General features: G+C 42.5%; 1 protein-coding gene across 1 annotated transcript in view; it reads left to right on the top strand.

Annotated features, from left to right (window-relative positions):
- LOC126092672 (uncharacterized) overlaps positions 1–21,845 on the top strand; it is a 581,966-nt gene that overhangs the window by 317,660 nt on the left and 242,461 nt on the right. The gene's annotated exons all lie outside the window — the stretch shown is intronic.

Genomic DNA, 21,845 nt, shown 5'->3' with positions numbered 1-21,845 from the left:
AGAGCCTCTACCGACTTGAACAGACTCCTGCTGACATGCAGGGTCCATGGATTCATGAGGTTGTCTACATACCCGTATACATCTATCCGCTCGATACAATTTGAAACGAGACTCGTCCGATCAGGCAACTTGTTTCCAGTCATCAACAGTCCAATGTCGGTGTTGACGGACCCGGGTGAAGGGTCAAGCTACGTGTCACACAGTCGTAAAGGGTTCACGAGTGGGCCCTGGGTTCCGAAAGCCCATATCGATTATGTTTCGTTGAATGGTTCGCACGCTGACACTTGTTGATGGCCCAAAATTGAAATCGGTAGAAATTTGCGGAAGGGTTGCACCTCTGTCACGTTGAACGATTCTCTTCAGTCGTAGTTGGTCCCGTTGTGGCAGGATATTTTTCCGGTCATAGCGATGTCGGAGATTTGATGTTTTAGCGGATTCTTGATGTTCACTGTACGCTCGTGAAATGGTCGTACGGGAAAATCCCCACTTCATCGCTACCTCGGAGATGCTGTGATCCATCGCCGCCGGCCTGTGTGGCCGTGCGGTTCTAGGCGCTTCAGTCTGGAACCACGTGACCGCTACGGTCGCAGGTTCGAACCCTGCCTCGGGCATGGATGTGTGTGATGTCCTTAGGTTAGTTAGGTTTAAGTAGTTCTAAGTTCTAGGGGACTGATGACCACAGATGTTCAGTCCCATAGTGCTGAGAGCCATTTGAACCATTTGATACATCGCCTGTGTGCTGACTATAGCACCACGTCCAAACTCACTTAAATCTTGATAACCTGCCATTGTAGCGGCAGTAACCGATCTGACAGCTGCGCCAGAGTCTTGTTGCCTTATATAGGCGTTTCCGATCGCAGCGCCGTATTCTGACTGTTTCATATCTCTTTATTTGAATACGCATGCCTATACCAGTTTCTTTGGAGCTCCAGCGTAAACGGAATGCTGTTTAGCACTTCAGACCAATGTGTCATTGTCAGTCGTATCTGCTCCCAGAGATCTAAACTGAAACGTTGCGTAGTAACGTCAGTACTGCATCTGTCTATTGTAATCTGTGCACGATCTTGAAAATCTCTTTTTCATGGTACGTGACATTGGAGTTCTTATACGTTACATCACGAGCCTGTGAATGAGTGGAAACAAGGGTGCGAAGGGTGACTAATGTAACGAGAGTTACTAATGGGAGGAATGAAGATTACGGTCTGCTGTCCTGCTGCCGACGAAATTATTGGAGTCGGAACACTAGAAGGTAGGATAGGAAAGGTAAGAGACCGTATCTTTTTTGCAGTAAGAGAGATAGGCAAACCGCGGACAATCTAAATCTGAGTGGCCAGCCGGGGATTCGAATCACCGTCTTCCAGAAAACGATTTCATGGACAGATGTTTTGCCACCAAACCATAATTCCTAATAGGTGTGAGAACTATTCAGGGCGAACCAGAACTCCATTAACAAACTGTCAGAGGTGATAGTATGGACCAGAACAAGAAAACAGATCTAGTAAACATGGACTCTAAAATATGGACGTTAAGAGCTATGAGCGCCTGTTCATCTATGCTACTATGAAACACATCTCTTATAATGAAAATATGCTCATAGTTCCCGTAGTACACACATTCGAGACCATGTTTACTAGAAACTTTTTCTTGTTTTCATCCACACTAGCCCCTCCGAAAACGTGGAAATTAGGGAGCTTCCAGTAGAAGAGATTTGTTTCACTGATGAAGAAGTGCTCAAAGCTCTTGAGATATGCTTTTTAGAGCCCATGTTTACTAGACTTTTTTTCTTGCTTTGGTGCATAAACCGTTTCAGAGGAGTAACAACTAACGGAAACACCCACTGTTATTGTACGCAAGTGTTATATATACAGAAGTGGAGCGGAAACTGGGTCCAATAAGCTCAGAGTGGTCTTTTAAAATATTTTTTAATTACCCAAGCAGTTAAATATAAATTCAGAACACTTTATGACTTAAGCACTCCTTTCCCCACCAGTCAAATTCTTGCCACCACAATTAGTGCTTATGTACACAGTACACAAATTAATCTTATAATGTTCTAAAGTCAAATGTGTCTGCCGCCGCAATAGGATCAGCGCAAGTAGACGCCTTATTTGTATACAATCTAATGGTCCACACATGATCAGGTGAACTCACTCAGCCTTGCTACAAATGACATTATTGGCTTGGTTCGAGCCTATCCACACACAAGGGTTTGCGTGCGCACACTTAACATACCAGCAACGGAGCTCCAAGCGCCGCAGCAATAGCACACGCCAGCCCCGACAGACTAGGGTAATACAAGAACGTACAGAGGGTAAATGCACTGTCCGAAAACACTTACAATGAAAACTAATGCATTTCATTAATGAAAACCTTGCGCCCAACACAAATTACAAGCGCTGACTCCACATCGATAAGAATACACAAGTCATCTAACAGGGCCAGGCAGGGTTCAACACGGTTCACTAACAATCTCACACCCACCGTTCCCACTGCGTGTCCAACTGCACACCTCGATTGTGCAGTATCGGAACTTTAAACCATTAGCATCACTATTTCCATCGGTCAAACCATCAACAGATTTTAGCTATATAAAATGCTTCCAACACACAAGGCATATCGTCTGGCAGCCAGCCCTTACGGTACCTTTTAACAGCCGTACCTCATGTCGTACCAACAGCTGCTGCTGGTCGCACATGTGTTACTCACAGATCGCTCTCACTGATTCGTGTCCGTCCTCTCCTCGCGCCACTGCCTCACTATAGCGCTCGCGTCGGACAAGCATGCACACCGCGAAGATGTGCCAATTTCTAACACAAGCAAAGATATGCCAAATTACAAGGGCAATGATAGAGTACACTCCGCCAATGCGTCTATGAGAGTATTATGACCTGCATTTTACGAAAGGGACTATCCTCGTAATGCTGTCATAGTCGCATTGGTGTTACGTGCTTTGACAATACTGACGGCGATGGAAAGTGTTGTGTTGGCTGAAGAGCCAACACCGTGTTACTAGGGGAGGCCTAAATGCACGCGTTTGAACTCACGCAGGCTGGCGTGAGGAGGGAAGGACTATACTGACGTGAGATCTGGAATATGACAAGGAATTAGAATTCAGAAAGCGGACGTAATTAGTTTGATACTTAACTTTAATCCATTAATGACGAACGTCGCTCTTGACGATACATGATTCACAATATTATCTGTTCAGAATAGTAACTGAATATGGCGCCTTGCTAGGTCGTAGCAAATGACGTAGCTGAAGGCTATGCTAAACTGGCGTCTCGGCAAATGAGAGCGTATGTAGACAGTGAACCATCGCTAGCAAAGTCGGCTGTCCAACTGGGGCGAGTGCTAGGGAGTCTCTCTAGACTAGACCTGCCGTGTGGCGGAGCTCGGTCTGCAATCACTGATAGTGGCGACACGCGGTGTCGACGTATACTAACGGACCGCGGCCGATTTAAAGGCTACCACCTAGCAAGTGTGGTGTCTGGCGGTGACACCACAGAAAGTATCTCAATTGGTCATGTTCTGCACTGGCTTAACGATGAAGGTTTTCAGTTTGAGTGGGAAGAGTAGAGGGCTCAACAGTTGCCTCAGACTTCTTCCCGAGGCTGCTCCTAACTCGTGCAAAGCCGATTGATCACCTTTGAACGAGTTTTAGCACATGCGGCTACGGGAGACTACCACTCTGGTATTGGTTCTCGCGCTGTGGCTGGTACACCGCTTAGGGTTTAAGTGAATCGCGCTGTAGTTGTAAATGGTGACGAAGGAATTGCACTTATTTTGCATGGATAGAACGGTGATTAGCTACTGTCCGAAAACAGAAGTTGCAATGGCTACGGATGACAGGCTTCTGTACAGTGCCCTGGATTCAGCGTCTTTGGGACACTTCTGACAGAGCTGCAGAGCTAATGTTGCCATCACTCTTGACTCGAGGCTATACAGAGCATAGCACTGACGAATCATTGGCGAGAAGACCGATCTGAATATCAACTCTCGACTTGCCCTAGTGTTGACGTAACAGCTGGCACGATTAGAGCGCACCTATATAATATCGACGATGAATGAAGTACCACATTCGAAGACAGAGGCTTAGAGCACACTTATTAATCATAGATGGGAAGAACTATGCCTACAGGTCAGAAAGGAAAGTTACTCACGTGACACTTGTTACCAGTCCAAGTTAAGGTCCAAAAATTTGGATCACTTATTAATGATAATAATACTCATACAGTACTCGGAACAGTACAATCCGTATCCGAAATTATCAGGATCAAGATAAACGTCAAAAGCGGTTTGAGCATGGTAATCCGACGCTTTTGTAGGTCAGTTACCTTAGGAAAGATTCATAGAGAACTTGTAAACTTGTAAAATATTGTGCGCAAATTTCTTGACCGAACTATAGTGATAGAGTGAGACCTACCAACTATAACCTGTGAGGTTTGATTAAAATAGATTCTTGGGAAACGGATTCATTTGAGATTACTTTCTTTGCAAAAATTACCCTTAACTGTTACATATGGAAAAAAGATGGTGGAAATGGCTCTAAGCACTATGGGACTTAACATCTGAGGTCACCAGTCCCCTAGAACTTAGAACTACTTAAACCTAACTAACCTAAGGACATCACACACATCCATGCCCAAGGCGGGATTCGAACCTGCGACCGTAGCAGCCGCGTGGTTCCGGACTGAAGCGCCTAGAACCGGTCGGCCACAACGGTCAGCTGTTACATGTGAAAGCAACATTTTAGACCTCAGGTAACGTAGAGGAAAGAAACAGTGATCGCAAGCGTAAACCATCTATGAGTATCCGTTGGGAGCGATATAAAACTAATTGTAGTGAAGACAGAAGCTAGTATGCGGGGCATTGGAAGAGGAGTGAAAATAAATAAATGTGTTCACGAACACGTGAGCTGACCCAATTTTTATGCACCATATCTGGGATAGTTGTCACTGTGGAACCCATAACAGATAGACAAGAGAGAGAAGATCGATAAGAAGAGGGCGACTTTAGTCCAAGGTTCCTTGAGTACGCGCAAGTGGGCAAAGCAGATGCACATCGAACTCAGGTGACAAACGCAATGAGAGTAGTATATCACACGAGAGTGTCCGTCTTAAAATAGATCTAGATTCCAAATAGATCTAGACCACTTATTAGTTCCTCCCACATCCATATCAAGAAATAAATAGGAAATTCGAGATTATAAACACGCTTACCGATAAAAGGCACTGATGGTGCTACCCAACGGAGTAGGAAACGAGAAGATGCTTTGTAGCGATTTTGACATATCTGATAATGAGGTTTTCCCGAAACACGTCATGATTTGACGGCAAATGTAATTATTTTGGCAATCAAGACAAGTGTATTACGATTTAGGAAAAAAGCAGTCTCTCGCGGAAGAAATGGATTTATTTATCATGGCAAGACTGATGTTCACACAGAACCAGGTATTCTACATACTTGAAATTACATTTATTACGAGCAAGGGTGTTGTAAGATTCGTCGATAATAGAATCCTATATTTATAAATTAAAGTGACGTAAATGGCAGAAAAACCCCCTTGTATGTATAGCAGAGAAAACACTGTTTGTATTCGCTTACGTAGAGTAGAACACTAAAGATAAAATTAAGGGCAGGTAGTTACGAGATATGAGCACTAGTAGCAGTGGACGTGAGAGAAGAGTGGAAAGACGGTGAATAGGAGGAATGTGAGAAACAAAATGTAGGGGAAGAGGAAGTGGCGTGACTGACTGAGAAATGACAAGGTACTCAGGTTTATCAGGGCTCACACGATTGAATTTGCTGCTTTGTTTGATAGAGTGCAAGGAATTCACGCTCCATTACTCAGATATATTCGCCAGACATGCCACGGGTAGATAAAAGGATCAATCGTCGAGTGTCGAGAACGCTCTCAATGATACTGTTGTCGCTCATTGTGTGTGGGATGTCGTTGTGATCGCGTGGCGGAAAGTGGTGGATGGACATGGTAGCGAGTGAGTTTGTCCCCATCGCCTTGGGCAGAACCTCAGTAAATCGTTATGAAGATTAAAATACAGAGGGCCGGTTCTTGTCAGTGCCACCTGCATAGACAGCGCCGGCCATTGGGTTCCAATATGAACCAAGTTTCTGCACCACTATAGAGGAGAGTAATAATATCTCGATTTACTGGACCTGTGCTGAAGTTAGACGTGAATAAATGTGATAAATGGGTAAATGTGTTTACTGAGACTTCCGGGAGGTGTAAAAAAAAAAAAAAAGGAAAACACCATTACCCTTCGTAATACGGTATAGGGATTAAGGCGTTCAAAATATCTTCCAGTCGTCTCTGAATGATTGGTTTTCAAGGAAGGATTATAACATTCTTCCTACAAATTAGGGCAAATTCAAGTAACAATGATAGATAGCGATCACGCACCATTCTCTCCAAAGTAGACCACAAAGGCTTTATACTATTGAGATCTAGTGACGATGATGACCAGGGGGAGATGCAAGAAATTATCCTCGTGTTCTCAACACCAGTCCGGGAAGATGTGAGCTGCCTGAACAGGAGCCCAGTCGTCTTGAAAAACAGCATCACCATTTGAAAACAAATATTGTACCATGTGTAGGGGTCACACATGGGACGGACGTGATGAGACAAAATGGTCACATAATTCTTGGCGGTAATACCCACAGAATACCACGATATAGCTGCCCAAGTCATCCCGAACCACCGCCATTTTCACTCTTGTGACGTAAACTCGGCCAGAAGATGGACACGGTGTGGAAAAGGTTTCTACACATTACTGCAAACATTTGCCTTTTGTTTTGTTACTCAATTTTTATTTTCTATTATCGGTTTCGAGTCGCCTAGTGATTGATCCTCAAGATGGTGCATCTGCTTTACATGTTGCAGTATCATGTTGCAGCGTTGTGTGGATCGTGTAGCTGTGGCAAAATATATAAACGCAACATGTAGCCACTGAATGTGGCGATAATTATTCACATTATGAGATCGATTTAATTGGAGCCACAGGTAACAACTTACAAAACGTAAACAAGCCAAAGATTATGGTCATAGTTACGTTCTGGGAACAGAGAGTCTCTTTTCCAGCACTTGCAGTGCACATTGGTGACAGTAAGTATACATTTATTTATATTAAATTCATTATTGAAAAAATAACATATGTTTACATTACAGACTTGACATGTGCTATTTCCAAAATCTATTAAAGGAATGAATTTGGATGATATTTCATGTGTGTGTGAGCGAGAGAGAGAGAACTAGAAGAAGAGAGAGAAATTGGAGTGGGTGTGCCAATATGGAAAGGCGTGTGTGTGAGAGAGATAAAAGTTTTAGAGTGAAATAAGACTAATTCGACCAAATGACTTTCTTACATTGCGCCATAGTCCAGGTTTTATGGCTGCGGTACCTCGTTTTCCTGTTGCATCACTGAGATGTGGTTTTGGAATCCAAACTCGCTCTGAAATTCCCAGTTTATGGAGCCACCTTCACTTGTTTTGGGCACTGGCAGGGTCGCAAGTGTGACGTTCAATTCTGCACTGAGTTTTGCGGCTGTCGTCCTCTTATTCGTCGTCACAATCCTCTTCAATGACCGTCTGACACGATACCTCAACACACACTTTCATTCGCTTTACACCTTAGCAGATTATGTTCCTGCGGTAAAAATCATCGATTCGGTGTCTCTTGAAACACCAAACACTTCGGCTAGCCTGGTTACGGAAGCACCCACCATACGAACACCAGCAATCTGGCCACATTCGGATTCACTTGGCGCCGACATAATGCACTCACAGCTACACAGAGTAATGTGCCGACCAACACAGACACTTGCAACGTATCGAAGGAATTGCACAGATGCATTTCAAACACAACAGCGCCAGCTGCAGGCTTTGCTAACATCTGTATTCATGTTCAAGCTTGTATTTCACGAGGCGTTTCCATGTTTTTGTCCGACACCTGTGTTACTTTACACGAGTAAATAACAATGACCTTGATTGTCGCAAGACCTATAAATCTCGAGTGTAACGTTATTAAGCAGACAGAACTCGTTGTAACATCTCCGGTGCCAAAACCAAGCCCTTTAACTGTTAGGTCACTGCCACAAATACTTAAAGTTAGGTTGCTAAATTATTCCAAAATTTCAATAATCGAAATGGGGTTGTAACAAGAGGAAACGTTGTATTGGCCTTATTATATCACATGATGGCACAGCTAGGATTCTTGTTGAGTGAGGCTTCGCACTGCGATTATAATGAGATAGCAGTTACATTATCTCTGATGCGAGTTACTACCCGTGCATTCAGGAGCCTATGGAGTAGACGTAGAGTGTGATAGTCACATAACTTGTTTGGCTCGAAAATCCTATGAGGACGCGTGATGCACTAAATGGTGAGACGGATTTGAAGATTTAACGCAACACAAACATTAACGGTTAGTTGAACGCGTCTATAGTTTTCCCGACTTGCTGCATTTTATCTTACATCAAAATAGTGGAAGTTCGGCAGTATGAGCAATTTTACAAGTCTACGTTTCACATCTTCTGGAAATGCCTTCCGAAACTTCTGAAGAACTTAGATCAAAGTGGAAGGTTCCAAACAAGTGGCAACAGAATTTTCTGCCCATTTGAGGAACTCATCCAAAGTGAAACTAAAGTTCTTCACTGTGATACTATGAAGGAGAATAAGAGGCAATCGTTCGCAGTACTCAGAACTAACTAATTTATGAGGGGATACAGAGATTACGTAGGACTTTTCCGTATTTACTTTCAGGTTGTGCGACCAGCTGAACACCGAGGACACATCGTCATTCATCTGGACGATTGTGGTGCTGATTCCTTCAGGTGTCGGCATAGAAATAGTATGTAATTGGGACAGTACCGACGAAATATTATCACGCAAAGACAATAATGGACCCACGAACGACCCCTTGGCGTTAGAAAACACCACGATGAAGTTTCATTCCGACAACACACTGTTGTCTGTTAATCAAGTAGTTCTAAAAAATGTCTTAATTAGAGAATATTATATTAATCGTGGATGAAAGTATAAAAACTGGTCAGGTGCGAGTGGGACCGGCTCTCTAAAGGTTCCTTACAAACTAAATTATGTATATAGACATTTTTTCCATCCAGAGAATCGAAAATTTCGACGATTTTTGCCTGTTACGGATACTGATACTGGCAAGATATCGGACCCTGGAATTGCAAGAGTTTGGAGAATGTTCTAATTTTAAGTTTGAACACGGATAGCAAAAGACAAAATAAATATTTTTTGAGGGATATAATTATAAACTAACAATTTATGCATTTTTCCTTTACTTTAGTGCGAAGTCTTGCTTCCAACCAAATGCCGTAATTCTATTATTATTGCGTGTGTTAGCGCTGCCAGAGTCGGTTGACATAAAAGTTATCTGAGTATAGCACCGCGCCATGATGTAAAAAACTACAAGAGAAACTGTCAGTATTTTTTTTTACATTACGACGTGGTTCGATATTCAGAAAACTTTTTATGTTTTCACGATTCTATGTCAAAGAACAGTATCCAATAAATTTCAATGAATGACATAAATGCCCGTATCTTCTGACTGCTTTGAATTACCAGCTTAAAGTGTTTACACCACCAAGAGATCTTAGACCTTAGTACGTCAGATAAATTTCAAAATGATAAATTTACCTGTTCACGATAGAAGGGGCTTTAACTGACGAACAGTAGACAGTCGTAAAAGAATTATGTGGTAGAATTAGAAATTAACAGTACTCGCATTTTTTCCTTTGCTTTTACTGTCAAAGCTTGCTGCTTGCCAAATTTCATGATTGTCAACAAAAAGTACCCTACAGGTTTTAGCGAGTGAGTTCTCGAGTCAAAGTATGTGATACAAATTGCCGTATCTTTTGATTGCGTTGACTTACGAGCTTACGTTTACGACACCAGCAAGGGGCTATAGACCTTAGTATGTGACATAAATTTCAACGACACGACTAAACGTTCTTTCGACGTAAGGTTTCACAGTACAAGTAAAGGAAAAAATCTGAAAATTGTTAATTTGTAATTATGTCAGACGAAAAAAACGTTTGTTCTTCGTGTTCCGACTGTCTATCTGTCGTCTGTCTGTTAAGATACCTTTTCTTAGGTACGTTTAGTCGTTGAAAATTATGTCACATACTGATGTCTATAGCCCCTTGTGGTGTAGTAACGTAAGCTTGTAAGTCAGTGCAGTCAAAAGATACTGCTATTTGTATCACATATTTTGAACTCGAGAAGTCAATCGTCAGAACCTAAAGGATGCTTCCTGCTGAGCTTGAATCATAAAATTTAGCAAGCAGCTAAAAGTTCCTAAGAAACGGGATCTTAACAGATGGACGGACAGTCGTGTTATGAAGAACAAACTTTTTCGTGTGACGTAGTCACAAATAAACATTTTCAGATTTTTTTCCTTTCCTTGTACTTTGAAACCTTGGCAGAGAAATTTCATAATTTTAGGTCAAAGGTAAGAGACCTTAGATTTTAGTACGTGGCATAAATTTTAACTCGAGATATGTATAATCTACACCGGTTGAAAATGTTAAAATTTTTACGTGCGTTAGTTGAATATCTAATAAAATCGGTAATTTTTTATATGGAAAACTGTGGATTGCTGTGTTATAAAGGTTAAATTACGTGTTTGTATTGGTAGCACAGTCAAAAACAGTATCGTATCGTTGCATGTCAAAGTACTAACCTTTTTCTGAGGAAAATTGACGAATAGATTGATAAATCTCTCAAAAAGTAAAGTATGACGCTAAAACGAAGAGTTTTTAAGAAATGTGGGTTTCATGGCAATAGATTTTCGAATAAAGGAAAACACTGTGTTCAACGTGTGGCGTGTGAAGTTACAGACAATGAAATACAGGCAAACTCGTCAGTATCTAGAGAAACACGTATTAGTGCTTCGAAGATTAAAATAAAACTTTCTGATACACAGTTTTCCCAAACGAAAGTGATGTAAAAGGTACGTTAGGTTATATTCTGATAGATTTACACATCCTAACAAGGATATTAGGTGACTGTTTGTGTTGTAAAATATGTGGAGGGCCAGTTAGTTTACATGAAGACTGTGAGGTATCAAATGGACTTGCCAGGAAACTCATCAATTGTGCCAGTTGTAAATATACTCATTCATTTTGGAAGTCTCATAAGTGTAAAGTAAATGTTAGGCGGTTTTATGGATTGAGAGCTATTGGCAAAGGACACTCTGCAGCAGAAGCAATGTCTGCCTTGATGAATAAGCCACACATACCTTGTAAAATCGACAAGTATGGATGATTTATTGGAGCTGTTGTTGAATCTGTTACATGTGAATCAATGAAGGGTGCTGCAAACGAAGCTGTTGAAATAAATGATGGTATGACTAACATTACAGTAGTTTTTGATGGCACTTGGCAGAAGCACAGCTACAGTTCTCAGGATTCTGTTGCTATGGAGCAGTGTGGATACTGGAAAGGTAATAGATTTCCAGATTTTAACCAAACATTGTTATAAGTGTAAATCAGGGAATGAAGAGGGGCATATCTGTGACAGAAATTATGAAGGAACAAGTGGTGTCATGGAGGCCTCTGTAGCTATTGAAATTTTTAGTCGATCAGTGAACGAAAGGGGAGTGTGTTACACTAAGTTCTTAGGTGATGGAGACTCAAAACCTTACAACAGTGTAGTAGACGATCAGCCTTATGGTGAGAAGATTATCACAAAACTGGAATGTGTTGATCATGTCCAGAAGAGGATGGGCAACAGGTTGAGAAAGTTGAAACAAAGTTTGAGAGACAAGAAACTTTCTGATGGTAAAACCATAAGTGGCAGGCTGACAAACAAAATAATTGATGAACTACAGCAGTATTATGAGATGGCCATTAGAAATAACACTGAGGATTTGTTGAAAATGAAGCCGGCAGTATGGGCTACCCTCTTCGACAGACCGTCAACTGATGAAAAACCAGTACCCCACCTTTGCCGTCTTGGACCTGATTCATGGTGCAATTACTGCAATGCCCAGTACTCAAACAGTTCGTACACCCATAAGCACTCCATCCCAGCAACAGTAATGGATATCATAAAATCTATTTACAGATACCTGGCAAATCCTGAAATACTGAAGAAGTGTCTGCATGATCAGACTCAAAATCCCAATGAGTCGTTCAATAATCTTTTATGGACTCGCTTACCAAAAAATGTCTGTGTTGGAATGAAGACACTAAAGTAGGGGTTCAGTGATGCTGTTATTGCTTTAAATGATGGCAACATTGGTAGGGTGAAAGGGCTACAGTATGTGGTAATTAATCCTGGAGCAAACTGCGTCACAGAACTTGAAAGGATAGACAAGGCTCGCATTGATAAAGCAGAGTATGCAGCACAGTTGACCACTAAGTTGTCCAGAAAGAAGAAAAGAAGATAAAGCTTGGAAAAAGATCAAGAGGATGATATACAGTATGGTGCAGGGTGCTTCTTAGTGACTAAAAATAAAAACGTGAAACATATATTAAGTGAGTTACGGACTTTTGAAACTTTAGAAGGCGTTCCTGAAAATTTACATTTTCTGTTGCATTTTTCTCTAAATCTCAGAAACCACCCCAAATAAAGTATTCAAATTTTCAGGAACTGATAACATACATATCCTGAGTCTACTGAACTAAAAGAAGAACATAATGTTATGTATAATTAAAATTATTTAGGATTAAAATTATTTAGGATAATGTACAAAAAAAGTAGACAAAATTTTAACCATGTAATTAAAAAACTGTATTTCCGAAAGCAGTGCGTGAAACGCAATGAGTGTAGTTCAGCGGAATCAGAACATACAGTTTAATGTCCTGTAAAAGTTTCATCTCAATGGCTACAGTGGTTCCTGAAATACGGGGAAGCCAAGTCATTAAATTTAACATTGTCGGGATAGCGCGTCCAAATCCCCTTAAAATCGGACAGAGAGACAAACTGACAGACAACAAAGTGATCCAATAAAGGGTCCGTTTTTACCGACTGAGCTACGGAATCCTAAAAATGACTGCTGACTGCCTCGTAATTCAGTATTCGGCAGCGCACACAACGTTTGTTACTGCTGTATTCAGCATATAGTTCACTCATAGACCGCCAACGGAATGGAACTATGAATTAATGTTTGACATGAACGAGAGGCTCGTAACGATAATAAGGGAACTTCCGTACCATCATTGCAGTACTATAACAATTTATTTGGAGCGTATCGTGCATACCGAACACCGTGCAAGCATACTCGTATACGATGAATAATTCCCCTTTATTAGCGCTCGAATCTGCTAACTCGCAACTTTGCACGTTCCACCCTGCTGTACGTGCTGCACGTTATCTGTTATCTCTGCAGTACATCGTGTCCAGCCGTAATGAGATGCAGTGAATTTTGTACAATTTAGTGAGTCGGCGCATGTGAATTACGCTACTGATAAGTGTTATTAATGTCACTTTACTTTCATAAAACTTCTGGTTCTGCATGGTTCGAAGCGAAATACACAAATTTATCAAATTGGAAATGTTGACTATTAAGTAAAATACTCACTGAGTTTAGACTGTTTTTAAGTTTGCAATTCCGGTATTAAGGATATGGAGTCTCAGTTGTTTGTAATGTGTACAAAAATCTGCTCTTGTAAGATGAATACTCGAAGCGTTGCTAGGTGACAAAATTTTTGAATTCTAATAGTGCCGAATCCATAACATTTATAATAAATTCTTCCTTCCTTAATGAATTTCGGAACGGTCGCAATGTTCTATTACCTTTGTATGTTAAGTTTAGAGATGCTATTTTAATTCTCAAGTAGGTGAATATAAGGGATGACCAAAAAGTTTCCGTTTGAGGGCGTTGCTGCAGTGTGTATACAACTTAGCGTGACTCAGATGCGGGTATATAAGCACCGACACGTAGGAAACGGATTAGTGTGTCATTCGTGTCTTTCGGAGGCGCATGCAGTTAATGCGAAAACATGGACTACGACAATGTTATTACCAAATAAACCAACATGCTCTTATTATTTTATTGGCTGTCGAAGGGGAAACAACGGTAGGTAGTGGAACAAGCTTCGTTGTGGTGCCTTTGTTAGTGTGAATTGTCTATATCAAGGGCAGGTATGCACTCAGGGGCAAACCTACTGTTCTCCTTTGACAGGTACTTAACCTATTTTTGTTCTTTGATTGACATTTACTTAGCCTATTGTTCTGCTAAAAGGATCCATCCTTTTGATTGACTATTGTTCTCCTGTACCCTCCCCCTCCCCTACCCAACCCTTAGAAGACCTCCCTCCTCACTGCTACAGGTAGAACTTCAGATCTGAGTTATTGGAATAGCCCCACTCACTCTTATCAATTTGATTGACTATTTAACTACATTGGTCAATTAATTAACCTCTCCCCTTCTGGTCAGCCCCCTCCCATCCCACTCTCCCTCCCAGAAGTTGACAGGAAAAAGACTCCGTTGATTGGTCATTTGGAGAGAATTCGGTTGCAGTGTGTGGAATATTGTTTATTCACTTCTGAAAATGTATAGAATACTATTCAATTATTTATGGCAGTGTATGAAATATAGTATATTTATTGGGTTACATAATTTGTCGGGAAATCGAATGCTGTGTATGGAATATTGCTTAATCAATTTAGAAAATGTGTGGAATATTGTTTATTTGAACAATTTAGGGGTTCGAGGCAATGTATGGAATATAAGGAAATAGGTGGCTTTTTGGTGGAGAGGAAGGATCCAATAACAGGAATTTCAAGGATATATTGTTTATTTATATAAAAACAGTTTGTGGGAGTTGGATTTCTCTTGCTCATCATTCTCTGCTGCTTGGAAACATGTAGGTCTTGTAAGAAGTAATTACATGGGGCAAACATGTTGCATGACCTAAAGTTTGGCACTGTTCTCTGGGTGTCATAACCTAATGTTTGCCTCTTTGTCAGCACTTAACCTATTGTTCTGTTAAGTGGTATTCCGTATCACCCCCATTTCCTTAAGTTGTTGTACCACCTTTGATACTAAATTAAATAATTAGTTATGTCCTCCCACCATTTTCTGCTACACTTCTGGAATTTCAGATGCTTTTGAACACCATTTCTGTTGCATTCTTCTTTGTCCCCCACCACGTTAAACTATTGTACTGTATTTTACATAAAAATTACGCGAATTAAACTACTGTTTTGCACTTAACCTGCTGTTCTGCTACATGTCACTCATACACACACTCACATACACACACACCCTTCGCCGGCCGAAGTGGCCGTGCGGTTAAAGGCGCTACAGTCTGGAACCGCAAGACCGCTACGGTCGCAGGTTCGAATCCTGCCTCGGGCATGGATATTTGTGATGTCCTTAGGTTAGTTAGGTTTAACTAGTTCTAAGTTCTAGGGGACGAATGACCTCAGCAGTTGAGTCCCATAGTGCTCAGAGCCATTTGAACCACACACCCTTCCCTTAACTATTGTACCACTAACACCACATTGATATAAAAATTTATGCAAATTAATGAAATCCGTATTCTTTACATTTATGGGGTAGTTTTTTTTAATTCACAGCATCCTATTGGTCGGGGAAATCGATGGAATATAGTTTAAACAAAAGATCGCTAGTAAGAAACACATCTCGACACCTGACACTGATGGCTCCGCACGCGACCCCAGGAGTTGGGGTGCACCAGCAGGCCTGCGGAGTGACGACGCGGCCGTCAGCTGTTGAGCCACACGCAGGTGCCTGTTCAGGTCCAGCAAGCATGAGGCGGCGGCATCCCTTTCATACTCGACACCTGGTTAATTCCTGTCAAAATACGTGTTCACCCAGGCACCGTTGTTGGCGCGATGAGGCACTATAGAAATCTGTTCCAATGCTTCCCAGAATAGCTCAAGGTGCATTCTTTCTAGCAAGCATAATGGGACACGGGAGACGCATCAGCCATGCACATGTGTTTACCTGCCCAGGGGGCTGACGCATCGCCATGAGATGTGTACGTAGCATGGCTGGAATTTTCGGTGGCCTGCAGCTACTGGTCTGGAGATGTCCTAATACCACAATGTAGGTTGAGGGACAGCATCACACCAGAGATGGATGGTCTGCTTCGACTTGTCTTTGAATAATTGAACAATAAATAAGTCAACTTACACTCAGAACTTTCTGTAGATAAACCCTGAAAAAATTGTCTACAGATCAACAAACATATACAAGACTCACAAGAATATTGGGAACCAGGAACATACAGGCTGGTCCACTGATAGTGAGTGGGCCAAATATCTCATGAAATAAACATCAAACGAAAAAACTACAAAGAACAAAACTCGCCCAGCTTGAAGGGGGAAACCAGATGGCGCTATGGTTGGCCCACTAGATGGCGCTGCCATAGGTCAAACGATATCAACTGTGTTTTTTTAAAATAAGAACCCACATTTTTATTACATATTCGTGTACTACATAAAGAAATATGCATGTTTTACTTGGACCACTTTTTTCGCTTTGTGATAGATGGCGCTGTAGTAGTCACAAACATATGGCTCACAATTTTCGATGAACAGTTGGTAACAGGTAGGTTTTTAAATTAAAATACAGAACGTAGGTATGTTTGAACATTTTATTTCGGTTGTTCCAATGTGATACATGTACCTTTGTGAACTTATCATTTCCGAGAACGCATGCTGTTACAACGTGATTACCTGTAAATATCACATTAATGCAATAAATGCTCAAAATGATGTCCATCAACCTCAATGCATTTGGCAATATGTGTAACGACATCCCTCTCAACAGCGAGTAGTTCGCCTTCCGCAATGTTCGCACATTGCATTGACAATGTGCTGATGCATGTTGTCAGGCATATATCAGAGTATACCAGACAGTATTCTACATACACTCCTGGAAATGTAAAAAAGAACACATTGACACCGGTGTGTCAGACCCACCATACTTGCTCCGGACACTGCGAGAGGGCTGTACAAGCAATGATCACACGCACGGCACAGCGGACACACCAGGAACCGCGGTGTTGGCCGTCGAATGGCGCTAGCTGCGCAGCATTTGTGCACCGCCGCCGTCAGTGTCAGCCAGTTTGCCGTGGCATACGGAGCTCCATCGCAGTCTTTAACACTGGTAGCATGCCGCGACAGCGTGGACGTGAACCGTATGTGCAGTTGACGGACTTTGAGCGAGGGCGTATAGTGGGCATGCGGGAGGCCGGGTGGACGTACCGCCGAATTGCTCAACACGTGGGGCGTGAGGTCTCCACAGTACATCGATGTTGTCGCCAGTGGTCGGCGGAAGGTGCACGTGCCCGTCGACCTGGGACCGGACCGCAGCGACGCACGGATGCACGCCAAGACCGTAGGATCCTACGCAGTGCCGTAGGGGACCGCACCGCCACTTCCCAGCAAATTAGGGACACTGTTGCTCCTGGGGTATCGGCGAGGACCATTCACAACCGTCTCCATGAAGCTGGGCTACGTTCCCGCACACCATTAGGCCATCTTCCGCTCACGCCCCAACATCGTGCAGCCCGCCTCCAGTGGTGTCGCGACAGGCGTGAATGGAGGGACGAATGGAGACGTGTCGTCTTCAGCGATGAGAGTCGCTTCTGCCTTGGTGCCAATGATGGTCGTATGCGTGTTTGGCGCCGTGCAGGTGAGCGCCACAATCAGGACTGCATACGACCGAGGCACACAGGGCCAACACCCGGCATCATGGTGTGGGGAGCGATCTCCTACACTGGCCGTACACCACTGGTGATCGTCGAGGGGACACTGAATAGTGCACGGTACATCCAAACCGTCATCGAACCCATCGTTCTACCATTCCTAGACCGGCAAGGGAACTTGCTGTTCCAAGAGGACAATGCACGTCCGCATGTATCCCGTGCCACCCAACGTGCTCTAGAAGATGTAAGTCAACTACCCTGGCCAGCAAGATCTCCGGATCTGTCCCCCATTGAGCATGTTTGGGACTGGATGAAGCGTCGTCTCACGCGGTCTGCACGTCCAGCACGAACGCTGGTCCAACTGAGGCGCCAGGTGGAAATGGCATGGCAAGCCGTTCCACAGGACTACATCCAGCATCTCTACGATCGTCTCCATGGGAGAATAGCAGCCTGCATTGCTGTGAAAGGTGGATATACACTGTACTAGTGCCGACATTGTGCATGGTCTGTTGCCTGTGTCTATGTGCCTGTGGTTCTGTCAGTGTGATCATGTGATGTATCTGACCCCAGGAATGTGTCAATAAAGTTTCCTCTTCCTGGGACAATGAATTCACGGTGTTCTTATTTCAATTTCCAGGAGTGTATTTCTAGCACCTTGAGCATAGTGCCTAATTTACAATGTAGCTCTATGTGGATGGGAGTCACAGAGCATTCTAGCAGTCTTAGGATAAAACAAGATATTGAAAGACCAACTCACACTGTCTTTGACCAGCTTGACCTGCAGCACCGTTACCGATCTGATCTGCAGCTGACTCCAGCAGTAGACTGCTACATTCCACGTCTCGTGAATGAATGGACCTAGCTGAGTCCTCCTCATCCCAGTACACAAGATTTCTCCAGATGTGCCCATGTCGAGGTGGTTGCACCCATGATCAGTGTACAGTAACAGATTTGAAAGTGTTGTGATGTAACAGTAGACAATGAAGAAGAACAAGAAACGGCTGGTTTTTGTGCATGTTGGAGCTCCAGGCAGATGGAGTTTGACGCAATTTTAAGCAAATCAACCATGTTATGAACTCTAAACTATTGCACTATTTGGGATCAGTACCTGGAAGGTATTGGTAAGAGAGAACATAAATGCACTCCTAATGCTACAAGGTCCTGCACTTAAAACAGGCTATAATGTTAGATCGCTCTAGTTTCCGACCTGTTAGTCATATGGCATCTAACACTGTTAATATTCCAATGTAAGAAATATATTTCCAGCATGTGACATACTTACTTCTTGCCGGTTTGCCTACCATAAACCGTGGTAACAAACCGTAAAATGAAAAAAACTACTTTCTTAAAATATCGATTCTGTATGATATGTGCACAATATAGCTTTCCAGAGATGTATAGCAACCACTGTTCACATCCAATAACGGTTCAGAAATTATACTATGCCCACATCAGTCCTATATAAAATGAGCGTTAGTAACCGAGAATACCTCTTAGAAGGAAACAGATAAACGCATAGCAGAAGTGTTTGACACGTGAAATTACAGGTCATGCCACCACTAACTCTGTAACATGACATCTGTTTGACAAATGCATACATGGGGATTGTAGTGTCTCACAAGCACCCATAGCTATTTAGAATCATCTTAGTTATGAAACTGAAGTCTTGATTGTATACCAAAATTCCGATATGGGAATGTGTCAAGTTTCATCACACATGAAATGGTAGTCCACTGATGAGCGAGAAGTTTACTGTTGACGATCGCAAGTTGGCTCTACTCTGAGACCCATACAGAACACAGTTGAATACAAGTCGAATGCAGGCTATGTCACGTGACTGTTGCATCCTGACAGAACAGTGGAAAAACTGACCTGCAGCAATTTCTCCCTCTGTCTCTCTAGAATGCATCGTCAGTCTACCATTAAATTGTACCCCATTACAACACCACCTCAACTGACCACCCTGTCCTCTCTGTGTCATCCTTTAACTCATATGCAAATAAGTTCAGAGGCAGATGCTTCTGTGTTTTTCCAGGAAAGCGTCGAACACAGCAGTCAACTCATGTGTATCACTGTTACCTCAATAGACATACAGTAGAATGCTGCCTCAACAGAAAAAAAAGTGACTGTTTCCCTGGTTTCAGATGCTTCCATGTCAAAGTTTTCTCATATTCCTCTTGATGTCACATAGTCGTTCCCAGGTACAAGAATTCTTCTGCCCCAGCCAGGAGACACTGAAGTGCTCCCTCAATTTCCCCACATTTCAGTGTATTTTCTATCAATTTACGTGTATTTTCCGTCATTTTTCGAAATTCTATCGATTTTTTAATGTCACTTCTACTCATGCGATCATGACATCACCTCTCATTCTGTGTTCTAAAATTCCTTGTAAATGTGGTACAGCTATCAACACCCATCGCAAATGCACTGATCAGGAGGTGTAGTAAAGCACTGTACTCAACTGCATCCAGTCGTCTCCACCCACATATTTCACATCTGCAGTGCATTTGCTCTGTTTTCTGTATGTCTCTGTATGTGCATGTGCCACAGATGGCTCGCAGGACCAGGTCCTGCCGCTGCTGGACACAATTTCGAACGTGACATCGGTATAACACTGGGAACCTTGTAGCTGCAAACATCTCTCAGTGCTGGATCCACACCACAGCTTTGCGTCATCATGTCAGCAACGCTGCCAAGGTGAACACATATTTCAGCAGGAATTTCTGAGGTGTCAGGTATGAAATGGATGCCGCTGCCTCATGCTTGCAGGACTCGAACGGACACCTGTTCGTGGCTTGGCAGCTGACAGCCATGTCATCACTTTCCAGGGCTGCCAGTGCACCCCAACTCGTGAGGTTCCATGCGGAGTCGGCAGTGTCGGGCGCCAGGGTGTGTTTCTTATTAGCGATCTTTTGTTTAAACTATATTCCATCGATTTCACTGACCAATAGGATGCTGCAAATAAAAAAAACTGCAACATACATGTGGAGAATATCGATTTCATTACTTTGCATAAACTTTGTTAGCAGTACAATAGTTAAGGGGAGGGTGTGCACGAGTGGGCTACATGGAGCAGAACAGCAGGTTAAATGCAAAACAGTAGGTTAATTTCCATAGTTTTAATGTAAATTGCAGTACAATAGTTTAAGTGCACCAGAAAATGGTGGGAGGACATAACTAATTATTTAATTTGGTATCAACATTGGTACAACAGTTTAAGGAAATGGGTGTGACATGGAATACCACTAAACAGAACAATAGGTTAAGTGCTAACAAAGGGTATATAAATGGAAATGTCGTGTGGCTAGGGCCTCCCGTCGGGTAGACCGTTCGCCTGGTGCAGGTCTTTCGATATGACGCCACTTCGGCGACCTGCGCGTCGATGGGGATGAAATGAAGATGATTAGGACAACACAACGCCCAGTCCCTGAGCGGAGAAAATCTCCGACCCAGCCGGGAATCGAACCCGGGCCCTTAGGATTGACAGTCTGTCACGCTGACCACTCAGCTACCGGGGCGGACTAACAAAAGGTCAAACATAAGGTTAAGACACCCAGAGGACAGTGCCGAACATTAGGTTATGCAACATGTTTGCCCCATGTAATTACTTCTTACAAGACCTACATGTTTCCAAACAGCAGAGAATGTTGAGCCACAGAAATCTAACCCCACAAACTGATTTTTTTTTTATAAATAAGCAATATACCCTTGAATTTCGTGTTACGAGATCCTTCCTCTCCACCAAAAAGCCACCAATTTCCATATATTCCATACCTTGCCTTAGATCCTATCAATTGTTTAAATAAACAATATTCCACACATTTTTCTAATTGTTTAAACAATATTCCATACACAGCATTCGATTTCCAGACAAATTCTGTAACTAAATAAATAAACTAAATTCCATACACTGCTATAAATAATTAAATAATATTCTATACATTGTCTAAAAGTGTTTAAACAATATTCCACACACTGCAACCGAATCCCTCCAAATGACCGATCAACTGAGTCTATTTCCAGTTAATTTCTAGCAGGGAGGGTGGGAGGGGAGGGATTTACCAGAGGGGTAGAGGTTAATTAATTGATCAATTTAATTAAGTAGTCAATCAAATGGATAAGAGTGAGAGTGTCTATTCCAATAACTCAGATGTGAAAGTGTATATGTAGCAGTTA

This window comes from Schistocerca cancellata, chromosome 7 (genome assembly GCF_023864275.1).
Source record: "Schistocerca cancellata isolate TAMUIC-IGC-003103 chromosome 7, iqSchCanc2.1, whole genome shotgun sequence".
In the NCBI taxonomy this organism is placed as follows: Eukaryota; Metazoa; Arthropoda; class Insecta; order Orthoptera; family Acrididae; genus Schistocerca; species Schistocerca cancellata.
This window is presented reverse-complemented; position numbering and strand designations above follow the sequence as displayed.